At 51.1% G+C, this 15,365-nt stretch overlaps 1 protein-coding gene across 1 annotated transcript in view; it reads left to right on the top strand.

Moving 5' to 3' along the window:
• Nucleotides 1-15,365, top strand: part of EML3 (EMAP like 3) — a 398,769-nt gene that overhangs the window by 242,304 nt on the left and 141,100 nt on the right. The gene's annotated exons all lie outside the window — the stretch shown is intronic.

The following is a 15,365-nucleotide window of genomic DNA, read 5'->3' as shown; positions in this document are numbered from 1 at the left end:
TGTGCCTAGGCATAGTAGTTTGTACAGAAGGGTAACCTTCCTGTACAAAACCTATGCTAAACTCAAGCACACACCCTAGCACTATGGTGCTAAGGTGTGTGCCTGGCGCACAGCAGCTGAAATCAGCACTGGTGCTAGGCAAAGGGGAGGAGAGAGCCACATCTCTGAAGATATAGCGCTCTCCTGCTCCCTCCCTGTTGCACAACGCAGTGCAGCCTCGCAGGGGGGCTGCGCTGAGTGAATTTTTTCAAAAGTCTTCCCTTTAAAGTGCACCCCCCATATTTAGACTCTAAATAGGGTGGAGGAGATATCTGTCATTTTTGCGACAGTCTAACATCCACCAAACTCTACGTAACTGCATATACCATTGTTTTAACAAAAAAACTATTATCCATAAGTGCACAGTACATATATAAACATCACCTATTTATTTAATTATTCAGTTGTGCTACATCAACAAAAAAAAATACAATTGATATGCCCCCCTTGCTCCCAAAAGGAGCTTGGGTCGAGGGTGGTACACAATAGCCTCTCTCTCGCTCTGCTCGCCTGCAGTTCAGGAGGGCGAGAGAGAACTCTCCTAATTCCAACATACTTGTTTGTCCCAAATCACAATTTTGAAAGTAGCCCACTCTTGGGCCCTTTGAAAAATCCATTGACAGCACAGGGTGGCAGTGTATGGATTCCTTAAGGGGACCACGCCATCTTCCCTCTGACCAGCGTTCAGTGTTTCCTCCATTGCCCATGACTTGGATGCTTGATTCCGGTCCAGTAAAGACATGGCTTGGCAGTTCGGGCTGGACTGTTCCCATGAGGCACAGGGTCAAGGCTGATTTGCATATGGCCATGTCTGAACTGGGGGGGTGTGGAGTGCAAAAAAACGATGGATTTAGGCCCAGATCTCTGTACTGGGGTGAATGTATGACATTGTTCTGCATTCTGTCCATCAACTGTTGTTTTTGCATTGGGTACATACTCTGGCACAGTGTTGCAACTCCCACATGCTGATAACCACGAGGGCTCCATCAGCATCCATTTTGTTATCCTAACAGCAAACTCTGCATCTAAGCCAGAGGAAAGCCATGATTGCTCGAGCGGGCAAACAGTAGGCCTAGTAGGGCGCATTCTCACGTGAAGAAAAGATATGATGAGATTATGTCTCCTCTCTGGTTACTTACACATAAATGCAGCTATATTTCTGCTCGGCACTAAAGCATTGTTTTATGCATATCTTGGCATAGTACATTTCTGAACATCTGTGTGGCAAACACACATCCCACATAAGTGTAGCTGGATCAGCATGAGAGCCTTACCGTCTTCCAGCTGCATCACACATTAAAATACACACATTTTAAAATTGGTGCAAAAGTGGAAATAGAAATATAATGCACAAGGTATAGACATTGATCAGCTTTGATATAATAAATGGGGTAAGTGCTCAAACAAGGGAACTAGTGAAAATGCAATTGAATGCTGAGGGGACAATAGTTAGGGGCAGAAATAGGAAAAAGTGATATAGAAGTTGAGTGAGTGAGACTCTGTTATTAGTTATTTAGCCGAGACGGGGGCTGGGTGATAAAGGGGGTTTAGGGCCTAACATAATATGAAGGTAAGATGATTTCTTTCCAGCTTTTTGTTGCATGTGGGAGATTGCCATTGTGCAACGGATAATAGAAAAATCTCACATTCTAGTATATGCATACCCTTCTGTATTAAATAAATTGCATACTCATATCAAAGTTGTTGTTCTACAAATCAAGGACTCCTTTTCACGGGGCCTTCCACGGCTTATGGTGCCTCAGTGTTTATTACCATCCTATGCCTCATGGACTTCCCATGGTATACAGTCTATTTTTTTGAGAATGCTCATTAAAATTAAGTTTCTTTTATTCTTTACGAGATCTAACTCTTTGCCAGTTTTCAGTGGGTGCATATCTCTTTAAGATCTCACAATTTATTAGTGGCAGGTTTTGAACTTGGGGAGGTCGCTTGTTGGTGGAGGGCTTCAGTTTGCAATTCCAAAGGATTTCCTAATGCTTTCCTTGAGTAAGTGATTCTTGATAGTGACACTGAGCTTGAGGGGACTAGTGCTCCTGGCGTCCGGCTGTTAGTACGAGGTATCACATTACATGTATTTCCAACTAGGTTTGGCTTCCTTTGTGTAGGACGTTGGTCCAGGGTGGTTTGGTTTGCACAACTCATTATGATGTGCCATCTGAAGGTAGATACAGAGATGCGCTCCTTGGGCTGGACAATATCCCTAAAACTCACAATTCCTCTTCTTTGTGCTTTTACAAAGCGCATCAAAATCACAGTAGGATAGTGCAGGGGTGGCTTCTGGAGTGGATCCCCCCATAACCTTGTGATCCGTCATTGTAAAAGCCGGAGCCTTTACAGTTGCAGAATGATTTCCATTAAATGTACCTGGAGGGCTTTCGATGATGGGTCCATATGTAGCACTGCGTTCTTGACAGCGGGTTGACAAAAGGCCATGTGCTCATTGGCACTATATAAGGTAGAGCTTTAAGGTCTCTGGGTATATTTGGGACAGGTTTCTACCCTCTCAAGATTATTTTATGTCAGCCTCCCTCTTGCTTTTGTGCAGCAAAAACACCTTTGCTCAATCTTTTTGAAGTTGTCTGTAGACTCTTGGAGTTTTGAGAGCCCTTCCTCACTTCTCTTAGTTCTTGACTCCACCCATTTATTCCCATGAGAGATTTCGTGGCGATTTATCTCGTCTCATAAAATCCCTCCTTTCTGCTTGCTGCTATTTTGTGATAGTGGCCAGTGATTATACCTTGTTAGGGGTTGCTGGTGAGTTCCATGATTTGTTTCAGTTGGACCATCTAATCGGGCCTCCCTGACGGAGGCGTAGGCCCTGCGATCATTATTGGTGGCATGTTTGAAGCCATCCTGGTGGACGTAGAAGGCAGAACATCCTTAATCTTCAGTGCATTAAGGCCTGGGCTCGGAGTTCAAGGGGTTGAAGTTCAAAGTGCTGTTTAGGGTGGGTAGGCTTCTAGATTCCCTTATTAGCAGCTTTCTTGTTAACTACATTTAAATTGAGATTGAACGCTTAAATTGCATCAACACCGACTTCCGTTCTGGAAATATCAGGCATACCCATGTGTCTCATGGATAAAAAGCATTAAACTTGCTTAATCTTTCCTGGCAGACGGTGCAGTACCAGACATGTAAAGATCCTAACCATCCAGTGCACCCCAGACCACATCTACTAATTGTGTGTATTATTGAGTCTACGGCGAAAGAGACCGAACACATATTTTTGGTCCAGACTCATCTCGGATACAGTCTGAGATTGAATCACAGAGGATCTTTCTCCATTCCTGCATCCCTCAACTGTAAAATGGGAATAGGCATGCAGAGAACTGTAGAGATAGCTGGGTTGGGACACAAAGTCAACCGCATTGAGAGAAAGAGGTTTAAGTTAAGTCAAAAGTTGATCAGTTAGGCTCGCAGGAGGGCACTGTAGGAGAGTAGGGTCTGCAATCCTATGATCACCCAGATTTTTTTGCTTTTGTTTCACTGGTTTACGACTTTCTCTGGCTGTGGGCCTGCCAATCAGACCCACAGCCTGGCTGTTCTCTTTCTAAATTACGACATGTACCCTAGGTGCATTTACCAATTGGTACTGGGCCACCTTATCAGACCCTGTAACTCAGGGCATAGGTGTACCCAGGGCTGCCAGGGGCTGCAGCATGTATTATGCCACCCCTGGCTGGCCTCTTAAATTTGACACAACTGGCTGCATGACAGCTGGGGCAAAGTCGTGTAAACACGCTTTGCTGTAGGTGTAGTATACCTATACCTAACCCTAAAAATGGACACACAGATTCCTATCAGTCACTCCTATGGCAGGCCTTGACAATCCTGAAGGCAGAGTGCTTGGAATCGTGTGAGATGGTGCTCTGGCATGAGCTGAGCCTGTCTGCAGCTTGCGGAACCAAGTCCTAATAGCTGTTCCATGATATCGCATACCATATACTCTTAAGTGCATTATAATCCTCGCGGTTAAATGCTAACTTTGGTATTGCTTTATCAAAACATGTCGAGTAAGGTGTCATACGAATTGGAATACTAACCCCTCGCCAATTCTGGCGACGGGGTTAGCATTCCACCCTTCTAGAGGGACACGACATGTATGTAACTGTGAACCCCGGTTAAAGTTAACTGAAGCCTCAGCTCCACAAAATGGATGCTGCCACCACAGACACGAGTCTGACCCCCTGCAGCTGGGAGTCCTTCCAGCGAGGGGAGCCTGGACAAAGGGTTTCCTGTCAGGGGCGGTGCTAGCACCGTCCCAGACATGGTTTTGTGTATCCTGGGTAGGCAGGGCTTTACAGGAAGGTGACTGCTGAGTGGCACCCCGGTGCTCACTACGCATAGGCCGGTCTGAACCAGTTCCAGGGGCACACCAGCCCCTGGCCTGGGGAAGTCCGGCATGGCAGAGGGGTGTAACCACCCCCCACCTAGTCCCACCCATAGGCAGGACCTAGTCACCGGGTCTGCCCCCTTTTTTTAGTATAAAGATGGGAGCGGGCCCCCTGTTCAAATTAGATCATCTTTGGAATCAAGACACGACTTTCTTCGAAAGGACTTCACGATTTCTTCTTCAAGATTCTCCCTTGTGGCTAAGGAGTAGTCACCCTGCATCAAGCGGGCACCATCCTAAAGAACACTGCGGTCTGCTGCAAGTCCTTCATCACGAATCCGACGACCCAGCTCGACGAGACCCGGCTTCCCTGGCACCTCTGACCTCTACTCACCTCTACAGCCAAGCTGAGAACCGTGAGTGCGACGAGACCTCGAGGGACCGACGATCGCCAAGACTGCACAACATCTTTACTGCAAGTCCACCGTGTCCTCCACGGGTGAGTGCTTTGGGGTCCGAGAAGCCCCAACCCTGCGCAGCTCCAGCACCCAAGACCAGCCTCCCTGCATCTCCACGATCTGCGTGGGGCCCTTCTGCTGTTTGCTGTGCACCGCGTTGTTTGGCTACTAGCCGGCTGGCTTGTGGCCTACTGAACGACGCCCGACGACATCACCGCTGCTGGTCTGGTTGCTCCAGACTGGCCCTTGCTTCCTTCTTGAAGAGAGGCACCCCGGACCCTCTTGGTCCACTCCAGACGCCATTTTAGGTCCACCGCGTGGGCTTGAATTTGCCAAGGCTTTGTTGCCCAATCCTGGGTCCAGCGACGCCGACAGCTTCTATCTTCGTGGGACAGCTCGATCCTCCTTCCTGGTCGCCGACAACGCCTCCTGGTCCGTGTGATCTCTGAGCACAGCGTCACCCACACGCCTTGTCGAGGTGGCTACCATCCGGTGCCCTCCTGGTGCCCACTGACTACTGGCTAGTAGTCTCGAACTTGGTCCCCTCTGCTTTCAGGTGTCATCTTCCATCGATCCAGGCTTGGATCCACCGAACTTTCTTCACTGGTCGCCTGCCAGCAACTTCTTTCTTCCAGGCTCCTGGTCCGTCAACGAGGATTCCCGACGTCTTTTGAGTCCTATGCAGCTGCAGCCCCTGGGCTAGGTAACTTTGGCATTTCGGTGCCCCAGCATAGCCTCACTATCCAAGGGTCAGAATCTACTTTTGTTTTCTCCCTACCAGGTCGGGTTCGCCCGAGAACACTAACTTTGCAAATTCTAGCTACCATAGACTTTGTCCCGCATCTCGCGTGAGAGTGCACACACTGCACCCGAGTCCCCTGGGTCTCCTAGAAGTAATCTAACGATTCTATAGTCAAGTCCTAGCGATTCCAAAGCCTATTAGTACTGTACTTACCTGCTAGTAATTTCGCATTCCACTTTTCAAGTATATGGTTTTCCGTGCCCCTCGGGCATTTGTATATACTGTGCTAACTTAAGTATTTTTGTAAGAGTTTTGGTTTGTGCTTAGTACCCTGTCCTCATAAAGAGTACAGGGCTGTTGTGATTCTTAATAAATAACTGTTTATTTTCATAACACTTGTGTGGTGTCCTTTCACTTGGTGTTCAAGGGGTATATGTGGTATAACAGCTGGCTTAACACGCCCTCTCGAGTCTTTAGCCTTAGACTGCTCGTATCCACGCTACTAGGATAGCTGGTCTATAAGGTTGACTTACAACCAATCATCAATAAGGGTTGCTGGACTGATACATAGTGTTCACTAGAATAGTGAGCACTGCATATCAGGCCACCTTCTCACATTGGTGAGCAGCGGTTGGGATTTGAGCTTGCTGTTGTTTTATTTTTTTTTTTTTTTTTTTTTTTTTTTTTTTTGGTAGACCTTTATTGCACATCATGAATAAACACAGCGGAGCGCCTACAACCCACTGTCAGGGCCGGCCGCCATCAGTGCACCATACAGTCACAGTAGAACTCCATAATATAGTCCATTGGTACAATCGCAGTCCCAGATCGAGTTCCTGTAGGCACCATATATGGTCCAAATGAAGCGCTCAAAGCACACATTGACGTCAGCCGTTAGCCCTCATGTGATCTCGGTCTCATTTTCCGATTTTGTAGAACAGAGTTAATGAACTAACAACCTCAACTCCCCCCCACCCCCCCACTCCTGGTCTTAGTGAGCCACACTATGTGGACTGCTACAGCTCTCAAGGTTTAGCTGGTGCAGACAGCGGCCCAGAGGGCGAGGCCAACATAGAGATCGCATTGCAGAACTCCCATCCTAGACTCGGTGCACAGCCGGGCGGCAGAAGGCGGCTCGATCCATTCCATCCACCTTATCAAATGACCAACACATCAAGAGCTCTATAGCGCAAGCACCCTACATAACTCAGTCATCCCCACCATTTCCAAACAACGTTCAATCCGATACATGTTCACGGTCCGGCAACCCAACAATCGCACTCCTTTCGCTATCGGAGTCATCCAGAGATAAGACATACAGTGTGAATGGGGCCCATATGTCCCGCGGGCGAGACCTCTCCGGCAAACCCTCATAATAACAGTTCAGTTGGTCTCTGCAGTAAGCCATATCCTTCAGCCATAGTTGCAAGTCTGGTGCCCTCCTTCCCCCCCACCCCATAGCAACCCTCCTCTTGGCCAACTGGAGCGCCAGTACAACTAGTCGGCGTGATTGCGCCGCTACCGCAGATGCTATACCCAACAGACAGAGCCGCACATCAAGTTTAATCTCAACTGAAGTCATGACCGTTAGGCACTCAGTCACCGCCTTCCAAAAATCATACACTCTCGGGCATCCCCAGGCAAGATGTAGAAAGTCAGCATCCTCAACGCCGCATCTCACGCAACGTGCCACAGTGCGAAGCCCATATCTCACCAATTGCATCGGCGTGTAGTACCATTGATGCAGGAATTTATAATGCAAGAGACGGAAGTTGCCATTTATCACATATCCACCCGTCATCGTGCAACATTCAAGCCATTCGTCATCAGTAAGAGGGTCAGGAAGACTCCTATCCCATCGTGCTCTGGCCTGGTCCGCCCCCCCTCCCTCATCCTCCTGTGCGGCCTTGTACAATTTGGAGACCAATTTAGCCCTGTCCTTAGCTGCGTATATCAGTTGCAATGCCCCGAGTGCCGGAGGCTCCTCCGGGTACGTGGGATATAAATCTTTTATCGCAGCCCGCAGACGGGCATAGATAAAGGTAGGCATGCACGTGTTAGTCGATCCAGCTGTCATATCCTGCAAGGAGAGAAACGACGCCCCAGGGAAGAGGTCCCCCATGGTTTGTAATCCAGCTTCCCTCAAGACTTGCAACCCTCCGATCTCCCCAGTGACCGAGATATCCGAGTGGTATAGTAACGGCATAGCCGGAGCATACAGTGGCAGGCGGGCCGCCCTCCGACCAAGGTGTTCCCAAGCCGTCGCCGTAACCCGCACTGTGTCTATCTCTCCCTTCTCGAAAACCGAGTGTTTGTTAACAACCATGGCCCTTAGCGGATACGGCAGAACCGCACTCGCCTCAAGTGCCACGTGCGGGGTGTATGGCGGGGCAGTCAACCAATAACTCATAAAATGCGCCTGTGCGCAGAGATAGTACAGCCTCATGTCCGGCAGGGCGAACCCTCCCAGCGCATACGGCTTGGTCAGCACCTCCCAAGTCACTCTTGGTTTCTTGCCAGCCCACGTGAGAGTTATCAGGAGTGATCTTATCCTTGCAAAGAAATATGATTTTAATAGAATAGGAATATTTATGAAAAGGTAGAGGAATTTTGGTAACACCACCATTTTTATTAAGGATATGCGGTCAGCTAGAGTTAACGGGAGGCGAGTCCAGCGCGCTACCTGATCTTCCAGTTTGGACACAGCAACACCGTAGTTGGCCCGGACCACCTCCTGACCGTCCCTGTGCACCCAGACCCCCAGATACCGAACTGACTCAGTTGCCCACTCCAGGGGGAATTCCAGCTGAGTCTGGCAGGTCGCCTCCGTGAGCGGCAGTATCACTGATTTGTCCCAATTTATAGTGAGACCAGAATGTCTACCAAACTTAATGAATTCGCGTAGGATGTTATTCAAGTGAAGAGCCGGCTCCCTGACATATAGGACCATGTCATCCGCGTACATTGACACCGCCAGTGCACGTAGTGGGAATTTTAATGCAGCTTCAGCATACCGTTGACGCAAGATACAGGCCAGTGGTTCCATCATGATGGCGAACAGTAATGGAGACAGAGGGCACCCCTGTCTCGTCCCCCTCCGTACCGGGAACGAGGAAGATACGTGGCCATTGACCCTGACTCTTGCCGTGGGCGCAGTGTATAAGAGGGCGATGAGTGATGTGAAAAAGAAGGGCACCCCCATACGGTGCAGGATAGCCATCATGTACTTCCAGGCCACCGAATCAAAGGCCTTAGCCGCGTCCAGCATGACCGCAGCTGCAGGCAGTTCAGGTTTAAGCAGGTGCAATACGGCGAAGAGCGTCCTTAAATTATGTGTAGTGGATCTGAGTGGAATGAAACCCGATTGGTCCGGCAAGACCATAACAGGCAGCAGCAAGCGCAACCGCGTGGCCAGTATTTTCGCAATAATCTTCACATCGGTGTTCATAAGCGAAAGGGGGCGATATGAATCACACTGATTTGGCGGTTTACCCGGTTTAGGCAGGGCCACCAGCAGTGCCTCCCTCATGGTTGCCGGCAATTGTCCGCAGTCAAATGCCTCCTCCAACACCTGTGCTAGCTGCGGGATCAGTAAATCTGCGTATGTTTTATAAAATTCGGAGGGCAAACCATCCGTACCAGCCGCTTTACCACTAGGCAGGGCAGCTATTGCATCTCTGAATTCGGCCTCAGTGACGTGGTGCATAAGGAACTCTTGCTGCCCCCTAGAGAGCCACACCAAGGCTACATCCTCCAAATAGCGATTCACCTCTTCTTCATCTGCTGTGTCCCTTTGTGCATAGAGCTGCTCATAATGTTTGGCGAAGCAGGTCAGTACACCCTCCGTGCTAGTAATCACATTCCCCTGATCCACAATTTCTTGCACCGTGCAGTGTCGTGCCCACGGTTCCCTGATCCTGTCTGCCAGACCCTTGCCCGGCCTGCCCCCTTCGCCATAATATCTGGCCGTGGCTGTCTTAGAGAGGAATTTTACCTCCTGGTCCGCCAGATCGTTATATTCATTCACCTTCGTACGAATGTCAGCAAGGACCGTGCCCTCTATCCCTTCCTCCAATTGCCTTTCCAGAACCCGTAACTCTCTTTCTAACCGACTCATGGAGTCCCTAATGGACGTGAGCACCCCTGACCTCAACCCAATGCACGCTCCCCTCACCGTCACCTTGAAGGCCTCCCAAACAGTACCCATGCTGTCTACTGACCCGATATTATTAGTAAAAAACTCCTCTATTATCTGCCTCAGCCGCTCAGACAACACCTGATCCGTCAGCACCCCGGAGGAAAGCCGCCAAGTGAAAGGAGCGGGAGCCTGACACGGGAGCTGTAGCACCAACGTAACGGGCGCATGATCAGAGAGAGTGCGAGGCAGATGTTCAGCACTCACCACCCAACCACTGACATCTCGTGTCGTGAGCCAGTAATCCAGCCGCGACCATGTATCGTGTGCTGAGGTGTAGCAGGTGCCCTCCCGCTTATTCGGGTTTCGTAGTCTCCACACATCCAGCAGCTGCAACCCATCCATACCCTCGCACACCGCATCCACCGCCTTCTTACGCACAGTAGGTCTATCCGGTTTCCTATCTAGGTCTGCATCCAGAGTAACGTTCCAATCCCCCCCACAAATGATAGCCGAAGGTGCAAGTGAATACAGCTTGTTCCAGAGAGTAACGTAAAACTCAGGGTCATCAACATTTGGTCCATAAACATTGAGCAGAGTTACCAGTGTGCCATATAATTTACCCTGCATTATGACGTATCTACCGTGCGGGTCAATGTCTTCATGCAACAGTACAAATGGAACATGTCTCTTCACCAGGATCATCACCCCTCTTGCATAGGAAGAATAGTTCGTAGCCAGCCGCACCCCCGCCCACTGTCTGCCCACCTTATCTGCCGCTTTGCCCTGAAGGTGCGTTTCCTGTAGGAATGCCACCTGCACCCCATGTCTATTTAGAAAGGCAAGCACCTGTCTGGTCTTTTGCGGCCTATTAAGTCCCCGCACATTCCAAGTTATGCATTTAATCCTACCCCCCCTCTCCATTGCACCAACCCCTCAATCCACCCTCATCATAATAGGCTCTCCCCGTCGACCATGCCCGAGTCCCACCCAGATACATCAACAGCACAGAAAGGGAGTGAGGCCGTTCACTACAGCGATCCCTCCAGTACCAGCACACCCAAGCATAATCCAACAGCAACGCAGAGCACACATCCCTGACCAGGAAAAAGAACAATCCCCCAACAGTCCCCAGAAACCCAACCCCCATCCCTCCACCCACTTCAGCGTGCCCCAAATGCCAAAGCAATCCCATTGTCCCCCCTACCCCAAACCCCAGCAAAAGCAACAACTGCGTGTGGGGATCTCCCGTCCTGGGGGGCGCAGTGGCACTCCACTCACGCCAGAGACGGACGAGAGCGTAGACCTGTCATTCAGAGCTACATCCCCGTACCTGCAAACCAAATCCGTTAATAATACAGCATCAGACAGTTGAACAACCCCCGGCACAGTGTCAAAAGTGTCCCAGCCCAGGCCCTCAGTAAATAGTTCAGAACTCGAAGGCAAATGGGGGCGCCACATGCGCATCGCAGCTCATGCGCTCCACGCACCACCCCAGCGGGCCGCAGCTCGGCCTAGCCATGCTCACAGAGGAGAAGTGACCCATGACTGGTCAGTGCAGTGTAAACCACAGAGTCCCCATCAGGTAGCACGTCCCCCCATCCACTATGTACGCAGTCACTGAGCAGGACAATGCAGGACCCGGGGGATCAAAAGTCTCAGCAACCATAACAGCCCAAACGACAGTGAAGGCGGCATATCTCAGCGCCGCGCAGCATGGGCCCCTCCACAGGCAACTGCACAGATTCAGATCAGGCGGCCTCCTCCTGCCCGCCATCGGCACCGTCCCGAGGGTCCCTCGGCCCTTTAGCTCTCCTTTTCAGTTGCTTGGCATAGTCCATGGCCGCCTTCGGGGAGGAAAATATCTTGTTGTCCGCAGGGGGTCCTATCCGCAGGCGCGCCGGATAGAGCATGGCATACGCTATGTCCTCAGTCCGCAGCATCTGCTTCACCGCAGTAAATTCCTTGCGAGCCGTCTGCACCGCCATGGTGAAGTCAGGGTAGAACTCGAGCTTGTTGCCCTGGTATTCGATTGCCCCCCTTTCCCTCGCAAGCCGAAGGATGGTATCACGGTCTCTGTAGTTGAGAATCCTGGCTACTATCGGGCGCGGTGGTGCTCCAGGCGGAGGCCGCTTGGCTAGAGAGCGATGGGCCCGCTCCACTATAAAGACTTTGGACAGGTGATCGGCCCCGAAAATATCAATAAGCATACGTTCCATGAAGTCTTCCATACGCCCCACATTTGTGGATTCCGGCAGGCCCGTGACCCTTACATTGTTCCTTCTGGACCTCCCTTCCAACTCCTCGTTCTTGGCCTGTATGACCGCCAAGACCCTCTCCATGCTGAACACTTTAGAAGAGACTGTGGCCAGACCATCTTCTGTGGCAGATACTCTCTGTTCTACCTCCCCCATGCGTTCATTTTGGCGGTCGAATTGCGCCGCCATGTGATCTAGGCGGTGGTTGACAGATTCCATGGTCCCTTCAATTGACTGCAAGGTCTTTTGCATGGCCATCAGGGTGGATTCCAAGTTAGGGGTGCCTCCCACAGCCCCCCCCTGATCATGGTCAGCAGGCGCCTGTGATGATGTATGCGCAGATTTTTTATTTGTATCAAATGTAATTTTCGGCTGGTTTCTGTCCGGCCTGCCCATGGTGGCAGTTAGGTCAGCCCAAAAAGAGACGCCAGCAGAGATGCAGCTACGTCCGGCTATGATCAAAGGCCAGAACCAGAGCACCACCCAGCGCCACTTCCAGCCTCGCCCCGTGCACCCCAGGGAAGCGCAGGCAGTCCAAGCGCCCACCGTGGAAGGAACTAGAGGCACTCTCCGACGCAATTTCAGGCTCTCCGCAGCCTAACTGTCAGCGCCCAGCAGAGTCTCAAACGGAGTACATCAGAGCCCCACCACCACTCGTGCTCGCTGTTCAGTTTTATGCGTCGTTGTGAAAAGCCCCCCTGGGAGCCAAAGCCAGCCGACCAGGATCGCCTCTGCACGTAATGGCGGACGCACCGCAGGTCACCAGTGTCTCACTGCAGCCCAGGGTCCCAACGGCCCCGATATCACATGGGCCTCTCCGCCGCCTCCGCCCGTGGCATCAAGCTTACTCCCAGGGCCGTCTGCACTGCAGCACCGCTCACCAGAGTACCTCCGCCCCTCCCCCGCCAGCCCTAGGTCGCGCGGCGCGGCCCAGTCATGCCCGGCGCCACCTCCGCAGCCCCGGGCTTGCGTAGAGCCCCGCCCCACTCACCAGCGCCGGCAGGTCGGGTCAGGTCGCTCCGCAGCAGCGCCGGTGGTTCTCCGCCGCTCAGCTCGTCCTCCGTCTCCCCTCCGCAGGCTGCCGACTCCGCACCCCAGGGACAGCACGATCAGGAGGCAGCGGTATCCTCTAGCCGGGCAGCAGCGGGAGGCTCCCCCACGAGGTCGCTAGACCGCACCGGCGCGATCGCGGCGCAGGGCGACCCGGCTCCCGGAGGCTCAAACAGCCACAGCAGACACCAGGTAGAAACGTCTCCGCCGACCCCCGATGTTAGTGGGGTGCTCTCGGCGTCTTTACAGGCTGCAGGCACGGAAATGCAAGGATAAATTAGCGAATTTTGTCAGGTCTGGACAGAGCCTCACGCAAGTGCGGCCATCTTGTCCGGCGCCCTCTAGCGCCCCCTTGCTGTTGTTTTACCACACGTATCCTAAGAATATCTTGTTGAAAGATCACATAAGTACTGTTAGTACATATAACTAAGCTTAGAATACTCTGAGTTCTACTGAACCAGCTGTTGCAGCTCCTCAAGGCCTAGCACACCTTGGCTGCAACTCTTAGCAAGGGATCAGTAGGTAAACACATAGTGTAGGTAGGTGCATCACTTACACCACACTAGAAACAGTATGTCGGACAAAGGAGGAAACTCTGAGTCTCCCCTTGTGTCAGCTGACCCTCCACAGGTCATCCCTTCAAGATATACTGTACTGAGCTTCAAGGAGTTGAGACAGGTGTGTCACTCCAGGAAGATCAAACAGGGGTCTAACCCCACAACTTCCTTTCTGATTGGTCTCTTGGAGACTTATGATGCCAGAAAAGCTGAGACCCTTCTTAGCTCTTCTAATCCAGAAGGAGGCATGCCTCCCCTTGAGGGGACCAGAGGTGACCCTGACCTCATCCACCTCTCAACTGAGAATGAAGATGTAGAGGATGATGAGGATGAGGATCCCTCTGGGGATGAGGCAGATAAGGGACAGGTAGAGGTCGGTAGACTAAGCAGGTCCAACTTAAGCAAACATGACAGTGGTACTGGGGGACCCCTGGGGCCACTATCAGGTCAGCTTAACATTGGGAATGGACGAGCCAGATCTCTGTCAAGAGGCTCTGGCAGATCCCTTCAAACCAATGGCTCTCACAACTCTTCTCAAAGAGGGATGACATCCCCTCAGAGGAAGGTATATGAAGCTAAAGAAAGGGCAGCCAATCTGAGGATTGAAAGGGAAGAACTTGCCCTAGCCAAAGAAAGGCTTGCCTTTGCTAGAGAGCAACAGTTAAGTGGGGTAGTCCCCACTGGTGGCAGCATTGTACCTAGCAATAGGGAAAAGAGTTTTGATACAAAACACCTTGGGAAGATAGTGCCCCCCTTTAAACAAGGGGATGACATCCACAAATGGATTACTGCTTTGGAGAGGGCCTGCACTGTGCAAGGTGTTCCCCAGAGTCAGTGGGCAGCTATCTTGTGGCTCTCCTTTGAAGGTAAAGGAAGAGACAAGCTCCTCACCACAAGGGTAGAGGAGGCTAACAATTACCAAGTCTTGAAGAATACACTGGTTGAAGGGTTTGGCCTAACCACTGAGCAGTACAGGGTGCTGTTCAGGGATACCCAGAAAACTCAGTCTCAAGATTGGTCTGACTTTGTAGATTGTGCCACTAAGGCTTTTGAGGGCTGGTTGCTGGGCAGTAAGGTTACTGATTATAAAGGATTGTATAATTTGATGATGAGAGAACAAATTTTAAACAATTGTCAGAACCAGTTGTTGCATCAGCATCTTGTTGACTCAGATCTGACCTCTCCCCAAGAATTGGGAAAGAAGGCAGACAGATTGGTTAGAACAAGAGTTAAACAGAACCAGGGCCAGAATCAAGGTGGTCAGAAGAAAGCAGACCAGAAGGGTAAAGATTCTAAGGGGGAACAAAATGACCAGAAGTCTTCGACAGGTCCCCAACAACCCAAAGAGGGTGGGGGTCAGGCTCCCCAAAAGAAGAAAGAAGGCAAATCTAAAAGGTGGTGCCAATACTGCAAAAGTAAAACTCACTGGTTTAGTGAGTGCACCAAGAAAGGAGGAGGGCAGACTCCTGCCACTGCAGCCCCTAAGGCACCTGTGCCCCCTAGTACAGCCAGCAGTGGTAGTGCACCTCCCAAGGGTTTAGTAGGGTTAACCCTGGGTTCTGAGGGGTGTGACAACTTAGTTGGTACACTCACTCAGGCTGTCCTTGTCAGTGCTGGGGATATGGGGATGTCCCCTGACATAAGTCCCAATACTTTGGGCAAATACAGACAGACACCTTTCATTAATGGAAAAATGGCTCAGGCCTATAGGGACACTTGTGCCAGTGTCACAATGGTGACACCTAACTTTGTGGACCCTGGACAGATCATGC

The sequence above is a fragment of the Lissotriton vulgaris genome, chromosome 9 (genome assembly GCF_964263255.1).
Source record: "Lissotriton vulgaris chromosome 9, aLisVul1.2, whole genome shotgun sequence".
Classification (NCBI taxonomy): Eukaryota; Metazoa; Chordata; class Amphibia; order Caudata; family Salamandridae; genus Lissotriton; species Lissotriton vulgaris.
The sequence above is the reverse complement of the archived record's forward strand: the minus strand, read 5'-3'. Positions and strand labels throughout refer to the sequence as shown.